We start from the raw sequence: 27,086 nt of genomic DNA on the forward strand, positions 1-27,086 counted from the left end.
GATACATTGTAAATAATTTATTAAGAGTAAAATTGAGGACCTTGAATAACACTGAAAGAAAGATCACAAAAAGGCTAACTGGAAAATTAAGTGCCTGAGGCTGAATTCTGCAAGTATATTATAATTTGTTGATTGCGCTCGGTCATAATTAAAGTGCCATGTGGGCATTCAACTGAAGTGTGAAGGCCTGTTAATTCAGTCGACCATCATCACGAACGCTCTGCTTTCCCTGCAGAGTGCCCCAGTGGAATATCAACTGACAGATTCTTAATATGGAAGGAGGCAGGTAAACCAGAAAGATATTGGTTCTTTTGTGATGGAAATAATATTTTGGAAGATGGTTAGCTATTTAAATTGGAAAGGGTCACAATCAATTCCAATTGCATCTTAACTTCACTGACATGACCTATTGGACATGTCAGTGAAGTTATGTCCTACAATCTGATTAATTTCTTCCATATCCCCTCAATGATCGTCTGCATCTTGTGCTTGTACAACGTGCACATAGAATTCAGGATACTGAAAGAGGAACACGCTTCTAAATTGAGATCAATAATGCTGGACTACCTTAAAGCCACTGAGAGCCCTCAGTATTTTTGTTTCCCTCTTACTCTTTAATTATTGAACATTTCACATACCTAATTTGAGAGACCCTAATTCACCAGTAATTCAGTTCCCCTCTACTTTTCCAGGATTATCTTTGCACAAGTCATGCCAGGCAACATTGAAAATGTAGGCAACAAAACCAGTCGTAGCAAAATAGACATCAATTTGCACTTGGAACTGTTGAGTGATGACGGAACACAATCACCTAAACTGAGTGTGAAGAGTCAGTCATGTTCTTGCCAGCTCATGCACATGCCAGCATTCATCTGAAGTCAGATCATGTTCTTTGAAGTTCTTTAATTCCCCTTTAATATTGCTGGAAGCAATGCAACACAATACAAGATTGATCACAATAGAATCGGAGCCAGGGACCTGATTTATATCTGTACGATGATTCCCAAAGGTCCTCATCATGAGCTTAGCAGAGCTTTACACGTCTTCAGGGAGGCCCAAGTGCAGAACTCCATTAATTGGTGCCAAAAGACATTCAACACTTTATTGCTAATAAAGAAACAGAAAATGAGCTGCAAGTTCTTCTCGATGACTAAATTACGTAACCAAGTTTAAACATTTGTCAGAATCAGCTGCAGCATAAGCAAATTTACTCTGAAGCCAATGATATGCAGGTAGATTAAATTCCCAAATCATCTTCGGAAGGTGAAATTGAACATATAAGTCAGTACGAAATCCAATGATTAATGATATTCCCCTGTGTCAAAAATCCAATAAAGTTAGCTAACAAAAAAGCGATACCTGGAGCAGCAAAATATTCAAATGCAGTGAACATGGCTATCATTGTCTCAATAGGGCACTGTGGATTGCATTATTAAAGAATTGCATTAGATTTCCTGCATCTGCAGTATTTTGCCTTTTGCTTTAGATCATGTTAGATGAGGAACAAACACAGACATAACTAACCTCACAGACGTGGGTTCAGAAGAAAACTGACATTTTGAGCTGTGTTGTTATTTTTGGAAATGTTTTTTTTAATATATTCTTAACCTGTCAATAGAACTGATCCAAAAATCCTAAGGAATCTGAATTTTTAAAAAGGAACGTTTATTATATCCTATGGGGATAAGTTGTAGAGCCCCCTGGATTTTTATCGCATCTTCAAGCTAGGTGGCAGGAGACAAGGTCAAAATTCTGCAAAATCTTTCAACAAAACAACCGGATATTAAACCGTCAATCAAATTCAATTCAGATCATATTGATCTGCAATGAATCTCTTTAGCATTAACATACATCCTTAGCTATGATGCAGTGATGGCTTCACACTGAAACTCAGGGTTCATTGTCAAACACACCTCAAAGAGGATGAGAGTGTATGAGAAATCAGCTTATTAAGAACCAACGAGATTTAAGAAATGACAATGTGTAGAACGAGGAGCTTTTGTTTTATAATGGAATTGTACATCAGCGTGTTGATTTGGATCGTTGTCACATTTTGATTTGACGGAGTGGAAGATTCTGTTCCTTGATAGAAGAACTGCTCTGATGATCACTGACGGCAATTGAAATAGGAGCCCGCTGCAGTTTCCCAAAACAAAGGACTTTATAATAAATAATCCTTAAAGTTGATATAGTGCCTCGTCTTGTCTTTGAAACTTCTCAAAGCTCTTCACAGGAAGTGTAATATCTGTGCATTTAATAATAATCCTTGTACTTTGCATTTGTAGGTGAAGACAGCAGCACTCAGCAATGTCTCATAAACAGCCATGACTTTAAGTGCATTTTTTTGCCAAACCTTTCCCAAACCCTCCAAAAACAAATTGAAATAAGAATTGCAGAGGTCTTATAAAGGACTTGGTGGAGTCCTGTGGCGTAATGGTTAGAGCACCCGCCTCGCAAGAGAAAGGACCTGGTTTTCATTCCCTGGTAGGGCGAAATGTTAGGCAAGTTTCCTTACTCCATGCGCTTCTGTTTACCTAGCAATAAGTAGGAACCCAGTTGTTAGTCGATTGGCAGATCACTTTCTGGGGGTAACAATCCCTTCAAAAATATTTTTTTTCCTCAAAGACATGATAAAGCTCTATATCAAATGCAAGGATTATTAATTTTATTATTATAAAGGCATTCGGAATAAAGGCAAACGTTATGCTAATGGCTTCTGCAACTCCTAAGCCATTGCCTCAGACATGCAATCTCTGTGATGCACCATCGCTCCTTAAAGCAGCTATAAATCTGCTATAGATACACATGTACAACTACATGGTAAAATTAAGCTTCAAGCGCCAATTCGATTTCGACTGTGGGAAGCTGCTCTCAGAATGAGGGTTTTGGGTAATTTTCCAGTTAATTGATCTAAAAGGTCACTGGAAGTGTCCTGAAAAGTCAAAAGATGAACACTATGTTGACAGCTGAACAGTTCTTTACATGCAAAGAAATATACCTGTGTGAAGTGTTCTGATTATATCTACATATTCTACGTATCACTTGTCTTGCATCTTTGTGTGTGCTGCAACATCCTGCTCTGCAATCAGTCTCCCACTGATAAACCCATAGTCTATATAACTGAAGTAATGATTGTTAGGTTTTTTATTATTTGAAGCCTTTGAGACTGTACGCCTTTCACTTGGAGCCTCTTAATACATACTCATCGCTCCCTGGCTAATGGGCTTCTGGTGCGTGAAATTGGACTCCACCCGACAGGGTGACCTTGTGGAGGAAGACAACACATCTAAGCAGAGGCTATTATTTAACGCACAATCCAGGATTATCCATCAGCCTATGAGATAGGGCATATAATTATAGCTAGACTTGAAGAACACACACACACACACACACATACAGACACACCAAAAAGAAAAGCATTAGCTATATCTCTTGCAAGCCATCAACTTAGCAAGGTCACTTTTGAAGGCTTCACATAATGTACTCCAATAGATTGCTGTTGATTTTTTTATTTTACATCTCAGGGCAGCATTTTAGGACATCAATTGAAATTAAACGTCTCCTTTCATCTGCCTCTTCACCTTCGGGGAAATCAGCTCAATATTCAAGAACTGAAATTTTTTTTAAAAATTACACGATTTATATTCTAGCGTATCAACATCTCTTTAACAGGTATCTTTTCTTGATTCGGTTATTCTACCAGAATGCTCTGACAATCTACTTACTATTCCAACAGGAATGTCAATGCATCATTAAAATTACCTCTTCACTAATATTGCAATTAGCAGTTACGTAGCACCTTCCACTTCATGTTGATAATAAATAATCATGCGCTTATAATTTCTTTTAATAGCACAATAGTTGCACTTCTAAAACCTGGCCAATAAGCCCCAGATGAAAATTGGTCATTCACTTCATGGTTATTTGTTGGACATTACTGTGCACAAAGTGGCTGCCATATTTGCCTGCAAAATGCACAGTCACTACATTTTGCAGTAAATCAGTGAAGTGCTTTGAGATGCCCTCCTACTTAGAAGGCATCATATCAAATGCAGGGGAATATTATTATTTTATTCTATGCACACTAAAGGCATAAAAACATGTACTAAACTCAATCTGAAGGAGTAACATGATTCAGTTTCTTGCTATATTCAGCTGTTGGAGAGAGTACCAATGCTTCCACATCAAACTAGCGAGGGACAGATTTGCCCAGAACAACTGCACAGCGAGTTTCCAATCTCAGGGGAGGTTCTGGTGAAGCATAAGCTAGATGTTTCCCCACAGGGAGAAAAAATATTTGGAATGCAAATGACACAAGCTCTTTCCTGCTCAAATGCAATGTTCCCAGTAAGTCAATTGCCCTTATTCTCACAAGTTGGATGACACACAACTTGGTGACTGACGGTCTATAGGGAGGAGAAATAAATAGTTGACAAAAGTGGGCTCCTAAAATTAAATCATTTGTTGGCAGCACTTTACCTTGTACGCAAGAATGGGATCAGCTCTTTCAGAATCAGAATGGATATGTGTCACTGTGCAAAAATAAGTCATCTTCTAAACAATCTGATTAGCAAAACACCAAGAGCAAAAAATAGATACAATTTCTGGTTTGAATTTTAAAGCACTTGCATTTTTCAAAACTATTGCCTAATTCAATACAACTTTACATTGGTTGAGAGCAATCTGGAAGGGCAGATCAAATTCAGCAGCATAAAATGATTTTAAAAAATACAGTTTCACTCCTGTTCCATGAACATGATGTAGATACAGCTGTTCCCTTGGTTTCGCCATTTGCCGCAAATCCCGCAGGACAAGGAATGATGGGCGTTAATTGCATTTAAAGTGATAAACAGCAAAACAGAGCAGAAATGATTTGGCAGAGATTCAGTGTTAGAGAAAGCCGCCAACCTCTTTCCGATACCAACAGGGTATTACTCAATTCTGGTAAAGTGGAATTAACAAAGTATTGAATCATTTCTAATCTAAGATGATAAGATTGATTTCATATTCTCTGAATATCATGGGGACATTTCATAAAGTGCATCTTATGAGGTGCTTAACTTATAGTTTATGCAGGTGTTAAAGATGACCTCACAGGCTAACTTTGTTTTCAGATCTAATCATACTCCAATTATCCCACTTGCTTTTCATAATCTTTTTCATCTTTGCTTGAAGATTTTTCAATACCAAAGAGGCCAGCAAAAACCCAAAGCAAAACAATTGACTTGGAGGCGTTTCATCAAAATTTATCTTCACTGCAGCATGTGTGAATGTCTTTGAAAACGGCCATTATCTATGCTTCACAAATATACATATATTAAATATACACTTTTAGTAATGTTAGACATAAGGCAATTAGACAAAATAACAATCACTAAAAGTTAAGAGCCTTTACTTGAACAAATTGGGATGAATAATAATAATCCTTGCATTTGATGTCCTGCCTTATCACATCATCAAGACATCTCAAAACGGTGAACAACATAAACAACAAGATTTCATTTATAGAGCGCCTTTCACGTCGGGAGGACGTCCCAAGGCGCTGGACAGTTGGGTCGGGACCCGAGCAGGGGGGAAATGGTCAGGGTGAGGGGAGGGAAGGGAGGGAGCGCGGAGGGGTTAGAGAGTCGAGAGGGGAGCTGAAGGCACAGTCGAAAAGAAAGGTCTTGAGACCGGCCTTGAAGGAGGAAAGGGAGGAAGCAACGCGAAGGCACTGGGGGATGGAGCTCCAGAGCCTCGGGGCTGAGAGGCTGAAGGCCCGGCCACCAATGGTAGGGCGGTTGGGGCGGGGGATGTGGAGTAGACTGGAGCCAGAGGAACGGAGGGTACGGACAGGTACATAGGGGGATAGTAGGTCAGAGAGGTAGGAGGGAGCAAGGCCATGAATGGCCTTGTAGGTGAGGATGAGGATCTTGAATTCAATCCTCTGGGGGATGGGGAGCCAGTGGAGGCGAGCGAGGGTGGGAGTGATGTGGTCCCGAAGCCTGGTGCGGGACAGCACACGAGCTGCAGAGTTCTGAATGACCTGCAGCTTGTGGAGGGAGGTGGCGGGAAGGCCGGCGAGGAGAGAGTTCCCATAGTCCAGCCTTGAGGTGATAAAGGCGTGGACCAGTGTTTCAGCCGTGTGAGGGGTGAGATAGTGCCGTAGTCTGGCGATATTCTGGAGGTGATGGAAGGCGGTGCCAGTTGTGGCGCAGATATGAGGAAGAAAGGACAGCTCAGGGTCGAACAGAACGGCGAGGTTCCTGACCGGCTTTGAGAGGTGGAGAGTGCAGCCTTGGATGCTGATGTTGTCAGTGCCTGAGGTGCGGAGACGCTAACGCGAACCAATCAGGAGGGCCTCAGTTTTGCGCACGTTGAGCTGAAGAAAGTTGTCTCTCGTCCAGGACTCGATGTCAGACAAGCAGGCTGTCAGGACATCGGTGGTCGTGGAGTTGAGGGTAGAGGAGGAAGGGTAGAGTTGGGTGTCATCCGCATACATGGAGCCCTGTAGCTCAGTGGTTAGAGCACTCGCTTTGCAAGTGAGAGACCTGAGTTCAATTCCAGACAGGGCGAAACCTTGGGCAAGTTTCCTTACTCCACACAGAGCCTAATAATAATCCCTCCAAAACCAAAAACAATAATAAATTGTCATTTTCAATCTACGACTGTTTGTGGGACATTGCTGTGCGCAATTGGCTGCCGCGTTTGCCCACAAATATACAGTCAATTCACTTTACAGTGTGTTCTGTGAAGCGCTTTGGGACATCTAGAAGACGTGAAAAGCGCTATATCAAATGCAAGGATTATTATTATTATTACATGCGGAAGTTAACCCCATGTCTGCGGATGATGTCACCAAGGGGGAGCATATAGAGGGTGAAGAGGAGGGCACCAAGAACAGAGCCCTGAGGGACACCGCACGAGACAGTGCGGGGGCAAAGATGAAGAATCAGCTTTGCAATACAGGATTTTGAAAGCCTCTTCCCCGACTTCCGAACCTGCTCAAAATATTTTATTCCGTCACTTGCTGCATTTAGTGGAACATGTAACCATTGTTATTCCAGTACAGTACAGCAATGCAATCCTAAGACACACAGAACCAACTCAGAGTTTACAATTAATTCGATTTGAACTGTTCTACAGTTAAAAGCTTCATGATACAAAGTCAAGCTACATTAGGCAAATTATTTTTTACCATAACGGAATCAATATGACTGAATCAGAATGTATTACTGACATCCCCAATTGAAATGGAAAATATGAATTTACTTCCTTTTGAGACCATGTTCACCAGCCTGAGGCCAGCATTAAAACTAGCAAGAGAGGAAAAGAATCCAGAAAAGCTTTGAACAAGGTCTCATCATGTATGCAATTCTGGCTTTAAGGTACAATTACAGAAAAAAATATGCAAATGTGCTAAAATTAGATTCTTATTCTGACATAGATAAGCACTCATCTCATCAGTTAAGAGCTGAAATGATTCAGGTTACTGTAACAGCATTATTGCCCCCTGATACCAACAATGGCTCTGTTGGTTTGGGCTTATAAAATCACTCATCTTGACCCTCATTTTCATCACACCAATCTTTCTCTCCTCCCTCTATTCAAAGCATGGGATTCCTTTATTTTCTTCTGGGCAAAATTACACCTGTGTCTATTGCCCTTTGGAAAGTTGCCGAAAAAACCTTTCCATATAAAACAGAGGTCACCAGTACCTTTTGGTCCTTGGAGGACAGGAGGGAAGAGTGCTGTAGCTGAACCCAATATATGCACATGGTATCATTGCATAACAATCGATTGTCCCCACTCCAAATTGGGTATAGAGATCAATTTCAGTTACTCTAATATCGCTCTACTTGGGATTACCTAATTCAGCACAGGAAATGAACCTGGGATTCTCACCCCCCCCCACCCCCCCCAATCTACATAGCTGACCTGCTCACTGGATAAATAAACTGAGTCAATGGGGAAGCCTTCATTGTAAACCTTCACAAGAACTGTCAGCTACTTCAAGGTGACATCCTTTCAGCTGTTGAGCCACCAACAACAGGCAAATGTTTCAGCATTCTGGATGTGCAATCGTAATCTTTTTTCTTCACAGCACTTCTGCAAAATCCCCCGAATACTCACACACACTTGATCATTCTGTTAGCATTACATTCAATTATGGAGATATTGGACAACTGCTCCAGTTAATCGACAACAATGGTTAATCGCACCAGTGAGAATAGTATATTACTTGTGGATTTTGAAGAAAAATGGGAAATAATGATTTCTTCTAAGCCTGGAATAGGTTGACAAACTGATGAAGCTTTTACTTACTTTTTTCTGCAACACAACTAGACGAGCGTGACAAAATAGATACTGATTAATTATTCATTTCTCACTGCTCTTTTTGAAGTCAAGCATCTTCATAAACAACAAGGGCAAAAATCTACAGTGTTTTTTTTCTGCCTTGTAAACAATTCATGTTGAAAATGAAAAGTTGCACCCACCAAGTTTCATCTTCAATAAAATAAAACTCATAAAAAAACTTTGCACAAGTTCCAAAGGGAACCGAATCAATGAAAGAATAATTGTCTGTCAGTAACGTGTTGGATGAAATTCCTTCTTTTTTTAAAATAGTATAGGAACCTTAAATTTAGTCAATCTAGTCATGTTTTAAGTCAAACTGTGGAATTCAAATACAACACATTTCCTTTCTCTTTTCCTCTCCCTCAAGTTGAAATGAGTACATTAAAATGATGCAACATTTATCATCCCAGTGAAACAAGCAAGCTCTGTGAATGTTGTGCTAATGCTTTTTAAACCACAGATGCCTTAACAACGACATGGTCCATTGACTATGGTACACATTATGAAGGTTAACTTGCTGGATGGTTGAAGCACAACTGAAGAGGTTCCTTGTTCAATCAAACATCACTTATATTCAGGCTCAAGCTGACGACTTACTTAGATAATTTCACTGCATGAAATCAAACATCTTATGCTGCACTATATTGTTCTTCAGTAAACCTTCTTTGAATATTTAGGTACCAATCGAGGTATCAATGTAATCAATCTGCATCAATTTCAAAGCAATGTTATAAAGAACAAGGAATCTGCAGTTGGCTTTTTAAAAATAAGCTAAGCAACCTCACTGCATGAAAAGAAGTTGAGCTCAGAAGCTAAAATTAATAAGGGGACATATATGTGCACCCACTGAGATGTACTACTGATTTAGAACCTTCCTATGGGCCCCTGGCATTGATCTCATCCTGCCTAAACTCAGACTAAACAGCCACCCTTAAATACAGCCATTTTTAATCAACGCTGGGACTCTGTTTTAAGCATAAATGTCAGCATTTGTCACCAGAATCTCACAGCTGCCAATCAGAGATGACCCATTTTGTTTTGTCTCAAAGGAGATTGCTTAATAAAGGTGTCTCTGAATGCTAAAAAAAAAATCAATAACCCATGAATGATGCACTAGTGAATTCATTAGTGACAGCTTATCGCAAATGTTGTGACAGGAAGTCACAAAAGGTGCTTCATGGCACTGTGCAGCATTTTTGTGTTTCAGCATTTCTGTGTTGCTATAATGCAATAATTTCTTGGATTAAAGGGAAGGATAGCCTAAACAAATCCTGGCTCGGTAATCCCTGGAGAATGATTCACAAATTGTCCACCCTTTTAGCAAAACGGGTTTAGATTCTCAGAAAACAAGTAATCAGAAATTGAGACAATTTCTATTAAAGTAGATATCTGGAAATATTCAGCTGTGATCAGTAGTAACTCAATGAAAGTTTAAGTACATGGGAGTAAGATACCAGATTTGAAAGGATCAATTGTTTAGCATAATGGGAGCAAAGTGAAGATTTGTATAAGATCCAAACTAGGAATACACAAGAACTTTTAATTCTTGGTATTGGTTCTCTTTTACACTGATCCTGAGGCTGGAGGCCTTTCAGTGGCTCAGATAGTAAAGGTGTTGTGTAAGGTGATTTCAGAGGAAGACTAATTGGATAGGGAAGGGGGTAAGGAGATAAGAAAATTGGTCAGGTAGGGGTTTTGTACTTGGCCTCTATCCAATTATAAATCCAATTATTGAGGGCTGCAAGCAAGCTTATCATTTAGTGATATTCCTGTCAAAGTGAGAGTGTCAATGGATGCAAACAGGATACAAGAGGGGCTCAGCTGTGATGCCCAAGTAGCTTTTCAAACATTCATCATTCCGGTTCATTCATCATGAATGTCCAATTGGGTGATGGTGCCAGAAGAATTGCAGGATTCAGGGAGAATGGTGTTCCTCTCATAAATAACAATAATAATCCTTGCATTTGATATAGCGCTTTTTATGTCTTCTAAACATCTCAAAGTGCTTCACAGAGTATACTGTAAAGTGAATTAACCATATATTTGTGGGCGAAATCTACATGGAAACACAACAGCATCTTAGAATAAAATCTGAAAGAGAAAGCCCTTTTGGCCCATTAAGCCTGCTCATTCTCAGACCATGTACATTTAAAACAATAAGGCTAATATTCTTTGAAGATGATGCATTGCTTTTTACTCTAGGACATCTCAAAGCACTTCACAGGATATACTGCAACATGTGGGCAAATGCAGCAGACAAGTTTGCACAAGGCAATGTCTGAGAAACAGCTGTGAAGTGAATGATCAATTTTATTTTTGAGGGATTCTATTCCATCCTCTTTCAAAAGGCAGCAAACTTTAAAAAAAAAAGCTGAATGGCCCTCTGCTATGCTGTAGATTTCTATATTATTTCTATATTCACCCTGAAACCTAAATGAAAATAAAATTGCTCAGATTAATCATCCATTCCAACATGTCCACTATTCAAACATGCATAATTCCTTACCTGCCATTGCATTTATCCCCATATAGTCAAAATGCAGTTCTCAAGCAGATATTTGTTAAGATAACCATTGCTGCATCAAGTGCTGTTGTAAATCTATTCCTCAAAGAATTCTCACGGATCTGAGAGGAAGGACTGACTATTCCTTTTGAATTGATTTTGACCAGACTACTTTGCACAACATCTGTGTTTTTAGGAAGTGCATCAATAGTGTTCCTGCAGTGTTCTTAAGCAATTTTCCTACTAAAGATTTAGATTCACATCTCAATCACCTTTTAAATAATGTTTTTTCCCCCAATCCTCAGTTAAAGTCTAAGAGACAAAGCTTGCATTCCTAAAAGCATTCATCTGTTTTGTGGTCAGACATTTAATACTGTATCAAATGTAAGTTTAGAACTAGAGATCCAGTATTCAACTGTCCAAAGTTTATGGTCAATTCTGGTGGGCTACAACAACGACGACAAATTACATTTGTATAGCACCTTTCACGTCAGGAGGATATCCTGAGGTGCTGGACAGTTAGGGATCTGCACACGAGCTGGTGGTTAGGATCAGGAGGGGTGGAGGGCGGGCAGGGTAGAGGTAGGAGGGTGACCAAAAGCACAATCAAAGAGGAGGGTCTTGAGGGAGACAAGGGAGGGTGCAAGGCGGAGGGACTGTGGGATGGAGTTCCAGATGGTGGGGGCAGAGATGCTGAAGGCTCGCTCACCAATGGTGGGTGAAGTGGGGACATGAAGCAGACCTCTCTGTTGGTTGCCCTGGACTTGCACTTCACTACTGGGAAATCCTTCAAGATGTTCACATTAGGATTTCTTGTAATCTGCCTTCCTTGATTAAATAGATCTTCATCACCAGGTTTAGTTTGAGTTCGAGATCAATAAGAGCAGTCAATGACTATTTTGTTGTCTGCTCAATTACTAATTTCTATCCGGCTTGCTTCAGTTGTCTCTGCCTTTGCAACGATACCCACCCCCATCAATCAATAGCTGTGCTTCGAGAGGTAAGGAATGCGCAAGTTTGAGATTCTAGGAAAGAATGGATTATAGACAATATGGATTTCAACATAGTGAGAATGCAGAGAGAAGGATATGTAAGACAACAGGTTTGAATTTTGGGATGAAGGTTGGGAGAAATAGGTGAAAAGAACTATAGTCGTACTAACAGATGGGGTGAGGACTGAGAAAGTTAATGGCGAGCAAGAGATCATGTTAATGCCACTCCTGTGACTAGTTTTAGCGGTCCGTCTATTCTTGTGAAATATCTCTAATTCCACTTTGTGACCAATTTTTAAATACTGTAGAAGTCAATTTGCTTTAGTCTGAAGTTGCAATTGACAAATAAAAAATGCCTGGATTATTATTAATCATAAATATTTATTAGTAATTAAATTATTAGATATCGAATTATACATCAGAGGAAAGTTTATTGACAAATGTAATTCACTGGGATTATTTTTTCTATTTGGCTTTTTCATTTGAACAATGTGTGCAAATTTGTTTTTGAACAGTAACACACAAATGACTTGAAACAGATGTTGAATGAAATGACTAAACTGAATTTTTTGAAACATTCGGTCTATAACTTTGCTGAGATTATGGTTAGTGAGAAACTACAAACACCCTTATATCTTAACTTTCCTAAAATTATATCACCTTATTATTTGAGAATAAGCCATGCACTAATAGATATCAAGGTTTGACATACAAGGCAGTTAGTTTACAAATTCAATCAACATCTAAAAGCAGAGTTCAAATATTACAGTCAATACCAAAATGCATTTAGATAACTGCATTCAAATCCCTTTTATTTCCTATTTCCAAATGTGAAAAAAGCTGTTCTTCCCACTTTGTAGACATTATTGGTAAATACTGTACTACCATATCAACATTTACAATGCGTTGTTGCAGATTTAACTTTGCTAAAATAGAGAGAAAATGTAACACATTTGGAGCAACAAACAGTCATGTAGTTATGCTGCAAATAGTTCCTCAATTTCAAAATAACGTGATGTGTTCTTGAAACATGATTCATCGTGATAACGTATCTCTAACTAACAAACTTGTGTGCAAATCATGGTCTCAGTAATGTACAGTTCTAACCCACCCACACAGGATTTGTTTTTTTTGGTCCTAACCTCTTTAATCATGGCCCTGAAGGGACCCTGTCAGGAAGATAAAAGACAAACATTGAAAACACCAAAAAACAACAATCTCTGAGATAGAGCGTCGACATCCATTTAAAAGATAACGGTAGCAGGTGCTCTCCTAAAACACCAAGTCGAAAGAAAACATTTTATTCCAAACCAAATGCAATTACAAAGAAAAGCAGTTTGGAATGAAAAATAGCATTTGCTAAAGTTTGGCTGCAATACACAAAAGCACTACGAATATTAATCAGCAAGATTTATTGTGTATGGGGTACTACGATATAAAGATTTGTTTTCTTTGCCTCCAATTTTCTCTCCTCCTGATAGCATTGACTATGTGTGAAAAGTTCCCCATAGATCAGTACTGAACTTCACCCAAGTGGCTATTCTTCCTAGGTGAGTCCAAACAGTGCTCACTGTACATTTGCCCGGATACATTTTCTAATCGGATTCAATAATGATGAAGAGCAGGAACTCTGCTATGTTTCCTCTTCCCTATCTCAGAAAAACATTTGTGGTGGCCTTCAGCTTAAATGAGCTAGCTCAGCATGGACCTTTTATTGAACCTGGGATGTTTTGGTCTGTATGGCCAGAACAATTGATTCCAAGCTTTGGTTCACCAATTAAGCCACTGAGAAGCCCACCATACAAGCAGAGAGTTCCAAAGTTTGGGGGCATAGCGGCTGAAAGCACGGCCTCTGATGGTGGAGCGGAGGGTAGGCGAGAAAAGCAGGAGGTTGGAGCTAGCGGCTGGTGAAGCGGGGAGTTCTCTGACCTGCTACCTTAGCCAAAAAAGCACATTGATAATTTAAGTAAGTCTCTGGTAAAGGCTTCTTGAAATTCACAAATATTCAATGATATCTCAGGAAGAAATAAGAGCAAATAAACTCCTTGCCCATTAACAGTCAACATCTCAGTTAATGCCTCTCAAGACTCGAGTTTCACAAAATTGATTTTTGTTTCCTATTACCATTTACTTTTGGTCCTTGCGTGGGCTAAAGCTCACCATTAGGCTCTTCGCCTCATATTCATACAATCATGGCCATCATCACATTCCCCTTTGTTCACAGACATAATAATCTTCAAGATTGGTACAACTAGACTTGCAATCAATCAATTGAACTACGGTCTTCCAAAACAGCTCATTATAGAAAATTACTGATACCACATAATTATGTAGATGCAATCACTGAGAAAATAAAACAGATTTAATATTCCAGGATCTCAGCAGGTTATATTTATGATGACAACTACGTGGTTAAAATATCAAAGCAATAAAAATTCCATGTAAATAATAATAATCCTTGCATTTGATATAGTGCTTCTTCACGTCTTCTAGACGTCTTAAAGCGCATCCCAGAATATACTGCAAAGTGAGTCGACTGTATATTTGTGGGTGAAACGCGGCAGCCAATTGCATACAGCAGTGTCCCACAAACAGTCATGGATTCAAGTGACCAATTATATTAACTTTTTATTATTACAGGAACGATTACAAATTATGTAAAGAATGGAAATGTGTATATTTAGTCAAAACTTTTTTAAAAAATGTTTACAGTAATTGGGCACACATTGCATACCTGTTTATAATCAATTATGTTTCAGGATCTTTTCGCTGTATTCAATTGATGTGTCCTTTTCACAAAAGGTAAACATTTACTCAATCCTTTTGCAAACAATGTACTTTCTCCAATTAGAATCTGCACTGGCAATTTATTGTGAGTTATGAATACCTAATGCACATCTACATTAAATGTGATTTTACAGCAAAGAAGCAATAAACTGATAATGTCAGAAACCGTAAAAACTGTTAAAAATATCTAAGTTCATATCTAGATCAAAGATGCGACAACAATGCAAATTATAATCACCTTCATATTCCGAATACGGGAATCTATTAGCTGGATTAATCATTCAATCGCTCAACTTGCTCGAGCTACTTTCAATGTTTTATGGTTCTCTGACAGCATAGTAAAATTTCAGTGCAATACATTAACGACTGTAGTTCATAATTGATGTCAAAATACTCTATCTCTTTAAGTATTCCTGCAGAGCTGTTTTTTGGCCTTCATATAGTTCCCATAACAATTCTGAACACGAGTATACCATTTATGAAATGGAAAGATAAGCATACCATTTAATAAAGATGACAATCCAGGACAGTAATAATTCTATTACCTGGCAGCGCTTTCTCAAACTGAGAAACTTAAAGTTAGTTCAAGATCCTGTTAGGAGCTCATTACTGGTAGGCATTTCATTTATTGCAGGCAGTTTATAAAATTGACTTCACACCAAATCATTTTGCAGTATGCAGAGAAATTCATGAACTTGCACAACAAGAAAATTGGGAAAAAGATTTCATGGAATATAGATTTATGCTATTCCCGTTGTCAGTTTCACTCCAATTTCTGAATTTAGGCTTCATCATATCAAGTAGTACAATTAATTTGTACTGTGGTGACAACAATAAACATCTATGTTATATATGCTTGAACTGTGCATCAGGCAGTAATGTGATTCAATATGATATGTAAACACAAGAACTGTACAACTATTTTTGCACGGCCTTGCAGCAGTAACTGGGAAACTGCAGGGTTGCTTAACCTCACGAGAATATATCAAAATGAAACAAGACAGAAACAAGAGGAATCTTCAGCATTATATTTCTTCACTGGTGTGAAGTGAGTCAGAGGAATCCAGATCTTAAAGACAATAAAAGAAAATTTCAGACACTCTAAATAATTCTCTGAAAAAAAGTCTGGAGGCTTCTTTAGTAAAAGTGACTCTTAATTAGAATAGAATATTTACTGCGTTTTCACAACATCCTCGACAGTCATCTATATGGTAGGTATGAATGGAAAAATCTATTAAGATTCATAATAATAATAATGCTTCCAATGGCTCAATGGATATAAGCACCAAATGGTGATGGATACAACAGGAAGCCACAAATCATCACATTGAGGAGACAAAGGATTCATCAAGGCAGTACATTTTAATAAAAGCTTTACATAATAATGCTAATCCTACATAAGACACACAACAAAGACAACTCTTAAAATAAGAATTACTTCTGTCAGCCATTGCCATCATGAAACATTCACGTGTGGTCGGACATAGTATAATACCTTAGAAATATCACCAGGTTAGCAAAGCACAGATGATATATAGGATAACTTTTTTTGGAGCGAGAGGATTGATAACCTTCCTTCCTGAAGGTAATATTGCTGGGTAAAGTTCACAGTGACTATCCGAACTGTCGTCTGGTAGCTTATTGTTCTTCATGTCCAAGACCAGACAGAGAGTGCAGGCACACCAGGTTACAGGGCTCTACCAAATTAGACACAAGTCATTTTTACAAAAAAAGTGTTATATAAATCTAAAATTGGGCCCTACGGGTTACTGGCTGCTGTACTATTCTGGTTTAGATTGCTGCAGTAAAACGGTTCACCAAACTTCCGTCCTGTGAGTATTAGCTGTCCTACTTAGCTGAAAATATGTTCCAGATTTCTGCTTCCAACATATTGAACCCACCTGGGATAAGATTACTAGGTTTCCCTACTGCTAGCTCTAGCTTACCCCACAGGAACACGATGGAGGAAATACCCCAAATCTGTCCTTACATTTATAGAAAAATACTATTGAGAATAGATTCACAGGTAGTCAATAAAACCTGAATATTTAATCAAATCTCTTAGTTATACTATTGTTCCTTACGGGCTACCAAATGTGTTTTAACATAGTTTCATTTTTGGCTCGATAGATAGAGAAGAGAATATGTTATTGACAAACCAGAAAAGTTTCATACTCAATCTCTGGCCTGTGGGTTGACTAAACTGATCTCACCTGGGCAGTGGTTAAGGAATATACGCATCAACCAGGGCTCCTACTCTAATCAATCGTTGTTGCAAATCCACCCATTTGGCGGATGTTGGATTTGGCTGCAAAGTTACATCATCAAACAGCTGACAACAAGCACTGTCCAGGCTCACAAGATCAAAAGCTTGCTCACTCAAGTCAGGTAACGGAGGCCTATTGCACTGCAGAGTTGTAGCATAGCAACAAATCTTCACTTTCAGGAAGAAGGCTGTCAACAGGAAATACTTATTTTTGAAGGAGCATCATGTTTAAAAAGGAATTATCAAAGAGTCAATGCGCTATTGCAAATCATAGAAATCTGGTATGTAGGCATGAAGACGTGATTGTAATATTTGTGCATGCAGTCGTCACAATGAACAGAATGTATATACTCTCTCTCAACATGAATACATTTCAGTGCCACTTTGGTGCAATCAGATTGCAATGCTTTAAAAGTAGATGTTCTTTAAATCAGTAAAACGTTGGTTAAACTGGACAAAGTAAAACTGAATTGCAAACTGCCCCAATACAATGCAAATAATCTCAAAAATGCAAAGATTAATTATATTTTTATTCACACAATCCAATTTCACAAACTATCATTTGTGGGTCAATTACATTTGCATAGCACCATTCACGTCGGGAGGACTGTTAGAAAAGCTCTGCTAACTTTATGTTTAACTGTATGCTTGGTGTGAATATCCACAGAAGTTTAACATTTAGTGTGAGTTAAGCACTGTGACATGTTTTAGTATCATTAGATTTAGCATTTTGGCACCACCTGGTGAAACAGAGTGAGTAGACTCTATCCACCTCCAGGCTGCAGCAGATTGGATTTGATTATAACATTTTGCAAGTGATTGAAGGTTTGCACTTGTACCCACACAGAGCACTGTGGAGGAAGCGTCTAATCTGCTGAATTAACGAGAGTACTATGTCACAAGAGCAACAACAAATCCGTCAACTAGTGCTTTAAGAGTTAAGCATCTATATATAGTGCACCCTCGGCTCTTAATTCTCTTCTAATTCTGCTTTACAACTGCAACATAATTCCCTTATTACGACAGAGCTGTCAACACTGGCAAAATGCTCAGAATGATGTTTAGGATTTTAAAAAAGTGGCCTAGATTGTAAAGCTATTTGAACAAACATTGCTGTATTTTTATTTCAGTGAATACGTCAAACCAGGTTATATATTAAACCAAGGAGAGCTGCAGTATTCTCATTTCAAATGAGCAAGGCTCAATAGTGTTTATTATGCCCTCCCATGACCGTTGTGACACTCACTCTAGGCAGCACAAGATCACCCTCTGGTTTCAATCAATGTTGTTTCAGCTCTACTTATAATTAGCGTGCTTTTCATTTTATTGATTGTATATTGTAAAAAAAAACTAACATTATTGTGCCTTTCCAAACTTACCTCTCTTCACAGTTCAACCAAAAGGGAACTTATATCGTAAATTTAAAGCTGTCAGACACATTGTGCGAATATAGCCTCAAGTACATTTACCATGAAAATAACACAAAGCATGAATACACAAGATAGACAGGACGTTAATTAATCTTGGGGATTTAGGTAAGAACTGGAGACCAATTGGTGATCACTATAATGACTTGTCATCCAGTTTTTAATAAATGCACGTGTTATTATTAGCCCCAGTTGTAGATAATTCTGTATTATAAAAACTGGGAAAAAACATTTGCAAAGGGACTTCTTCAAGCAACTACAGTCCAACTCCAAACAGACCTGCAATACTCAACTCTTCCTCATCTGAAAAGCTGATGTTTTACGAATAGAAAAGGCCATGGCTAGCATGTTTGTGACAAATCTGTCCACATACAAGGCTGCCCAAAACCTATTTATGTCTGTCTTATTCACTCGTTGTCCATGCTGCCTCCCATGGAGAAAGTTCTATCACAGTGGTGATGACAAAATAACCTATATTTGCAAACAAACCCGTGGGACATACAGATGGATGAAAAAATATTTGTGGAATTTATTAAAATTCATGAACCAGAACTAAATTTCCTACTGTTCCAAGAGGAGGTCTCCAGAGCTGTTCTTGTTGCAACCCCACATGAGTACATTTTAACCGTTTGTCACAGTTAGTGTAATGGTCGACTACTATGTTTTCCCAGTGGTGTGAAGCCCAACACATTTTGATACTTAGGATTTTCCACTGGTTTACTATGTGATTCTACGAGTTTAACATAAAAAAAGTCTTCATTATTGTAAAATAGCCATATGCTAAAGTATTACGATTAAAATGTATACTTGAACAATATTTAGACATTTTGATCATTTTCTTTGGCTATGCTTTTTATTTTAATTTCTTGGAGAAAATTTGCTGAAGAGAATATGTGCAATCCATTACAGTGAAAATTGTGGGAAGTTAATTTGATGGGTCTCACTCAACAACAACAAATTAAGTTTGAGGATGTCCTAATGTGCTGGACTGTCAGGGATCAGCACCCAAGCTGGTGGTTGGGATCAGGAGGGGTGGAGGGTAGGGGTAGGAGGGTGACCGAAGGCATAGTCGAAGAGGAGGGTCTTGAGACAGGTCTTGAAAGGGACAAGGGAGGGGGTGAGACGGAGGGACCATGGAATGGAGTTCCAGAGGGTGGAGCCAACGGTGGGGCGAACAAAGTGGAAAATGTGAAGCAGGCCGGAGCTCGCTGAGCGGAGGGAGCAGACAGGTTGCTAAGGGATTAGGAGGTTGCAGAGGTATATCACTCTTCTTTATGTCTGCTGTCTTAATCCTTAATAACTTGTATTTTAAGCTTGTAGAACTGAAAACTAGACCTCAGTGCTTTCTTGTATGCCTCATTTTCCCCTTCTACTCCCATTAAACCATTGTTGCTTGCCTTCAAATATTCCTACAGTACATTAATGCAAGCAAATCGAGCTCCATATTCACAATAGTTTTGCTTTTGAATTTCAGAGCTGCATTTTTGTTGTTAAGACCTTTACATCTAATGTCTGAAACCAACCAGAAAACACACAATGAAACCTTCAGAAGCAGACAGAAACGAGCTTCTCAAACTTGTAAAAAATGACACTTATTTTCATGTTAAGAATTTGTAACTAACCCTGAGATTACCTTTAATCATTGGTTTAACCTAAATCCACCATACAAAAGTCACTGAATCATGTTCAATAAAGAATTTTTTTTAAGGGTCAGCTGAGTGTCTGACACATGCGGAAACTCATCGTCATGCTTAAGAATATCCAAAGCAAACAGAATTCCATGCATCCCACTTACGCTTGGAACTTCCAGAGATAGATTCATAGAATTATACAGCACAGAAGTAGGCCATTCAGCCCATCGTGTCTGTGCTGGCTACTTGGAAAGAGCTATCCAATTCAATCCCACTCCCCTGCTCTCTCCCCTTAGCCCTGCAAACTTGTCCTCCCCAAATAATTATCTACTTCTCTCTTAAAAGTTGTTATCAAATCGGTTTCCACCAACCTTTCAGGCAATGCTTTCCAGATCCGAACAACTCGCTTTGTGAAAAAAATTCTTCTCACCTCCCCTCTGTTTCTTTAACAACTATTTTAAATCAGTGTCCTCAGGTTACCGACCCATCCGCCAGTGGAAATAGTTTCTCCTTGTTCACCCTATTGAATCCGCTCATAATTTTGAGAAATTCTATTAAGTCTCCCCTTAACCTTCAAGATCGTTGGAATGGAATACGCACTCTCTCCCTGGAGGGACGCACCTTTCCTACCTAAAAACTAATTCCAGAAAGTATTATGCACAGGTTAGCAAGAGCCCACGCTTGTGTGCCTTGAGATACTGCTGGAGTCTAACCAGTTAAAACCGCATAGGGATCAAGGTTATATTCAATTATAAATGGATTTTGATTTCCTGATCAACAGATCTTTATTTGATCAATGTATTTTATTTGTTGCCCAACGACTTCAACTGCTTGAGGACAAAGAATTCGATCCATATAATGAGACATGACATACAGCATTATCTACAAATCACTTGCATATTAATCAGAACTAGAGTGCAAGAGATTGTCACCACTTCTCTAACTAAAACTCAAATTGCAGAGACTCAGATTCCTAGCAAAACGTTCACTTCATTAACACTTTCAAGTAGACATACTCCAAATAAAATGATGACATGCTTCTCATCCCTTGCAAATTTTTCTTCTGAATTGCTGCCTCTTAATCCAACGCTAATGTGATTAAAACAGCATTTCCTCAATCTGGATGCAACTGCCAGCGTCAGTATTCTGTCACAGAGGCCATAGTACTTTGGCAGCTATGACACTGAGCCATTTTAATCTGTCTCCATTTTGCACAGTGCCTTTGAAATGAGCTCAAACTGCAGGTGGTTGAAGCACAGTGAGTGTCTTCTGCCCATTGATGTAGTAATGTAGAAAATAAGATCAGATCAAGCAATGAATATTTCCTAGCTGTCTTTTAGTTTATTCAGTAACAATTATTTTCAAAATACAAAATAAAAATTTGATAGAATCTTAACAGAATCAAGTTAGCTATTATGCAATACAATACAATGTACATTTATGTACTGCATTTCATATCAAGAGGATGTCTCAAAGTCCTTATGCTGCTATACTCCTTTATAATACAGGTTCCAAGTGGGGAAGAGATGGCACATTCTGTGTAGCGATTAATTTATGGATTTGTTTTGGCAATGATCAGGTCTATCATGATTACATTTTTTTAAAAAAAAGTCTATACGTGAGGTTTATTCATATCATTTATACAACTCAACACCACTTTGACTTCTGCTTTTGAAATGAGCTGTGAATTCATAAACTGCAAATGTGCTGTGTTAACCAAAATGATTCAGACAAATGTTTCAAGATCAATTTTTCTTTGAAGATGACAGATTCCAAGGCATCAGTGTTAACATTGATGTACTCCTGTTGATGACATCACTGCAGTTGGCTTGTGCCAAATGTAATTATGAATCAAAACATGGAACAAATGCACTTAACACTGAAGCTCTATTAAATTTCTATCCAATTGAGAAAGAACAGTTGGACCATCTCACCATCTCTGCATGCAGAATAAAATTGCGTGCTTGTAGAGAGATGCAAAATTCAATCCATGAATGCAGTGGGCAATTTTGCCCAAAGCTAACAAAAAAGTACGAAAAATATACAGTTCTACATTAACAAACTCACTATTAAGGGGATCCAAATGTATTGAATGAGAGTTATATTTTTGCATGCAAATGAGTAGTAGCCTCACGAGATTTTGATGCAAGATGTGTGTAAAGATAGAAAGAAGATTTTGGCGAAAACAGCAAGGGCATTATGAAAACTGTCTTGTGACATTTAACTCGCAGAATTAATTTTACCACTTCTTTATTTAGTAAATAAAACCAAGCCCACATTGCTATAACCTGATGTATATCAATTATTTTAGCTAAAGCTCCCAAAATACTGTGATTTCACAGCTGGTCCAGCCTTAACAAGCCATTTAAAATGCCTTTGCTAACACTTGATACCAGCCAAAAACATACAGCTCATAATAGACAGTCATAATGTTCTTGGTTGCTAAACATGGAGTAGATAAGAATACCCTATACCAATTATAAAACTTGTATCATGCACAACATTAACTTATATCCCTTCACAATTTCATATTTATTCCACTAACTTAATTGATTTCCTTAGAATTCACCAACCTTGTCCAAAATAGTTATGGTGACATCCATAGAACAGAATACATTATTGTAAAGTCAAAGAAATCCTTTCTAAATTAGTCTAATGACAAGTGCTGGTCTAAACCATTTATAATCAATCGGGTTACAACCTTTTTATTCTAATTGCCTTTGGTAAGATGCATCACGTGATTTATTTTTACAGTTTCTTAACTGTGCCTCTAGAGTTTTCTGACATCTTTGTTAATCTCAGTTAAATGAGCTATTAGGATGGGTAAGAGAGCGTGAATGCTATCAGTGCTCCTAATGCGACTAACCAGTAAATTGAGAAATCTGAGAAGGGGGCGTGGGAGGGAGAGACCTTCACATGAGGTTTATTTGCACCATTTAATTCCAAATTGAAAGGAAATGCAATTTTCATATACAGTATTCTCAAATGTGCTCTTTTAACCTAATGAATGTAACTCAAGATGTTCTCAACGAGTTACAATACTCAAGGACCTTGAACACACAGACATTATTTTGATTTTCCTCTTTGGCAAAACAAAATCATCTGGAGCAATTTTTTTTAGTAAAACTGATCATTTAAAATTCTTCAATGCCTGTTTGTCAGTGTGACTTCAGTGATCCAGGGGAGGGCAGATACACATGCACAGTAAGTGAGCCAGATTACAAGGAATGAAGGAGTTTCTTTGTTATCCACTCACTTGAACACATACCTGTAAGGCAAGAGCAACCATTTCCCAGAGGAGTGTTTTTTTTTGCAGATGTAACAGTTAAGGTCTACTCTGTCAACGTTAATAACTGGGTGTGGTGGGATTTTGGATTATTTAGACTTTACTCTCTGAAAAGGCAGTAGAAAAGGAAGTGTCACTCTGTGTCCTGGTCAATAATCTTCCAGATACAACTGGTCATTTTCTTAATGGCTGTTGGTGAGACACTGTTGTGTACAAAGTGGCAGCCACATTTACCGACAAAATACACAATCACTGAATTAAACAATAAATCCCGTGAAACACTTTGAGATATCCTTTGGCACGTCAGGTGCAAGCCTTATTATTCTGAACAACGGGTAAGAACTCCAACAATAAATTGCATATATTGTAGCGCCTTTCACATTGGGAGGACGTCCCAAGGTGCTGGGGGATAGGCCAGTTGAGAGAAATAGTTTCCATCTATTATATAAACTCAGAGCCAGTATCAATACTTCCCCGAAAAACTCTGTGTATATTTATGTAGCAGAATGTGGGATAGCAGCCACCAGCAGCTGACATTACATTGACAGACTCGTAACTCTGTTGTAATTGAGTACTCACATTTCAGTTTCAATTTAATGCAAGTCTGATATCTATGATTTATTTGTTTTCTCTCCTTTGAAAATAACTTAAATCTGAGAGAACATAAATTTACACCCTAGGACATCCTCCAGCCCTCCAATGTGGATTTAGGCTTTGTGCGAATGTGTATATAAGGGGAGGAACTGTGCACATCCACGAGATAAATAACTGCCTCTTCTTCCCTCTCCAATGACTTCAGAAACACTGATCTTAAAAGTGGTTGCAATTTTATAAGACTTTACTACTTTAGATAGTTTGTGAAAGGACTCTTTACACTTGGTCCTTAATTTGAAAATCATCAGGTCCCATTGAATCCTTCAATCCTTTAAAGGCGAGGCTCAGAGTGTGACATGAAAAATATACTAACATCTTACCATTACGGTTGTCAAGTAAATATAACGGGGAGTAGCTCTGTTGTATCAGCTGCAAGTTAAACCGTCACAATGCATTTGTCTGTTACTTTTTATGTCTTTATTAAAACTGAAATATGATAGCAAACTTGTATTGGAATCAATGTCATTATTATTACACAACTGACTACCATGTTTACTCTTCCAGCAACAGAATGATGTCAGTTCTCTATAACGAGTTTCTATCATATTACTCCATGGGTTTTAATAATGAGTGCACTTATCCTTTCCCCAAACAGTAACTCATGCTGTCAAATAGCTCTATAGACATCCCTCACCTTATTCAGTTGAGTGGCTCAGATAAACACAATCCAGTCATTTTGCACCATCAAGAAACACAGGTTTTCTGGGAAGAATCATGGGATGCAACCAGGCACAGGAATTCCAATTTATTTCCTCTTTGATCCAAACAGGCTGAGGCTAATTAGATGACCTATAACTGTCTCAGCTGAGGTCACCTGAACTAATTCAGCATAGAGCAGTGCTCAGACCATAGACTTTTCTGATCAGCATGGCTCAGCACCATTGTGTTGCATGGACCATCCAAATCATCGGTCATGGATTTTTAATTGATTATTTGCTTTTTTGTGAGACTTAATTCTTCCTCAGCAAGTCACATCCTTCAAACCAAAACACTCGTCCACGAGTCAGGAATAGAGTGACCAATTAAGCACATTGAAAGCCATTGTCATTACTGACTCCATGAGAGAATTCATCTAAGTCGAGCGACAAAGTCTGCAGCTTGACCCTTTGCCCTCCCCTTACAAGCAGCATTCAGGCATTTTGCAAACCAATTCAAAGAGAAATTCACAGACCCCTGCACACCTGTGACGTGAAGCATGTTTCATTTTGCTTATCAAAAAGTGTGTGTCTGCATCCACAGAAACCTCTAATTGTCCCATGAGCTGACAGAAATCTTACCTTTGGGGGAAAGTACTGAATATAATGAAGCCCAATTAGTATCAGCTTTGAAATGCATATTTATTGCATTGCTGTAGACAGGTAAATGAATGTAGTGTGAATGTGAATGAAGTGTGTTGGTCAGTTGGGAGAAAATGCTGCAAAATACTGTAATGCTGCTCATAAGCTGAGGGCAAATAACCAATCACCCCAGACTGGCCAGCAAAAACGTGATTAGCCATGGTCAGAGAGAAAATAAATGAAATGCAGATTCCCCACCATGAAAGGATACCGAAAACGAGCCTAAAATTAACTTGAGCAAATGCAAGTGTGTACCTTTGGTGCTGAACTGTATCACAGTACTCAAGGACTTTAAACTGGCGATGGCCAATGTTAAAAATAGCATTTTTCCTTGCATCTCTGCTCCCACTGAATTGGACTCCAACTTCTAATCAGTTCCCAAATTGACAGCTCCTGTACCATCTGTTTCTTCTGCTTTCAGCTGCTCAATTATACTGCCCCAACTGGTGATCAGTGACAAACATTTATCAGCTATTCCCAAGTAAATAATAGCAAATCCCCCAAATAAAATTGGCCATTCATTTCAAGGCCGTTCACAGGACATTGAAGTGCATAATTGGGCTGCCTCATTCACCGAAAAATATAGTCACTCCACTTCATAATAAATCCTGTGATGCACTTTGGAACATCCACTTGAAATGAAACGTGTTGTGCCAAATGAAAGATTACTATTATTCGATACAGTATGTCAAACTCAAATCTTTACCACAGACATTTTCGCTCTCTCTTTCCTGAACTCTGATCTCGTTGCTTTCATCCTGTATTTATATCATCAAAAGAAGATCATAACAAAACAGATTTCGAAAATAACGGAATTTTGGTTTGTGAATTTTTTTACAACATTTTCTTCAAGGTTATTGCACTCAAAAACCAAAGCTTACACTGAACAGCAGTCACTCTTCAGCAGATGTGGGTTAATGCTTCCATGAGCTTCATTAAAGTATGAATCCTAAAGCTGTTGTTTCTTTTGCTTCTCAGTGCATCTCATACATTTATCAAAATCTGGATCCACACAATGAAAGAGCATAAAAGGGAAAATGAGAGAGCTTCTAATCTCTCTACATCAGGACATGATCTGCAAGACAATGCAGCATTAAATGCATTGTATCAAGGTACCCTAAAGGAACACAGAAACATGCATTTATCTTGTAAAGCTTGAGAAAAAGCAGGAAAATCTATTTTGAACCTCAACAAATGGTTCCATTTCTACTTTGTGCATCTATAAAACATTTCTCTTTTCAATTACCTTCGAGCGATAACTATTAGTTTTAAAGCCAGGGAAAATTGGGTTTAGAGCAGAATCTGAAAGGACGTCACTTTTATTTCAAATCACTTTTAATAAGTTGAGCTGCAGGAATTCTTAGTATCAGCAAAACAGATCTGTGATTTTAATGCGATTTTCTGAATCACCACCTCAAATTTGAAAGCCATCAATAAACGTCAGAATACTTCTGGGAGAAGTCAGTCATACAATATTTTGATGGTAATTTGTTTTAATGTAGGTCACCTTGGCTTATGAAGACCCTTATCTTTATTGAATTATCAACTGCTCTTGAGCTCATGCAATTAGTCCAGTTTTAATTGCGAGAAAACTAAATAGTTGATGTGAAAGTTGTACAACCTACCTGCAGTTACGTTTGGAAGATGTCTATACATTTGGCCAAATATTCCCTGGAGATGCATTAACCTGGAAATTTACCTCATTCTCCCTCATCCCTGAAATAATCCAAAGATTTGCCCTGAAAGAACATGTCTTCTTTACGTTAAGATATTACAACATGGAGTGTAATTGATTTGTATGAAGCAAATCCCACCAGAACTAAACAGTTTGAAAAAGTTTGTACTTCATATTATATGTTGAGCGAC

The 27,086-nt window shown here is 38.3% G+C and overlaps 1 protein-coding gene across 1 annotated transcript in view; it reads right to left on the reverse strand.

Moving 5' to 3' along the window:
- LOC103175172 (calsyntenin-2) overlaps positions 1-27,086 on the reverse strand; it is a 144,497-nt gene that overhangs the window by 95,541 nt on the left and 21,870 nt on the right. The gene's annotated exons all lie outside the window — the stretch shown is intronic.

This window comes from Callorhinchus milii, unplaced genomic scaffold (assembly GCF_018977255.1).
Source record: "Callorhinchus milii isolate IMCB2004 unplaced genomic scaffold, IMCB_Cmil_1.0 Scaffold11, whole genome shotgun sequence".
Lineage (NCBI taxonomy): Eukaryota > Metazoa > Chordata > Chondrichthyes > Chimaeriformes > Callorhinchidae > Callorhinchus > Callorhinchus milii.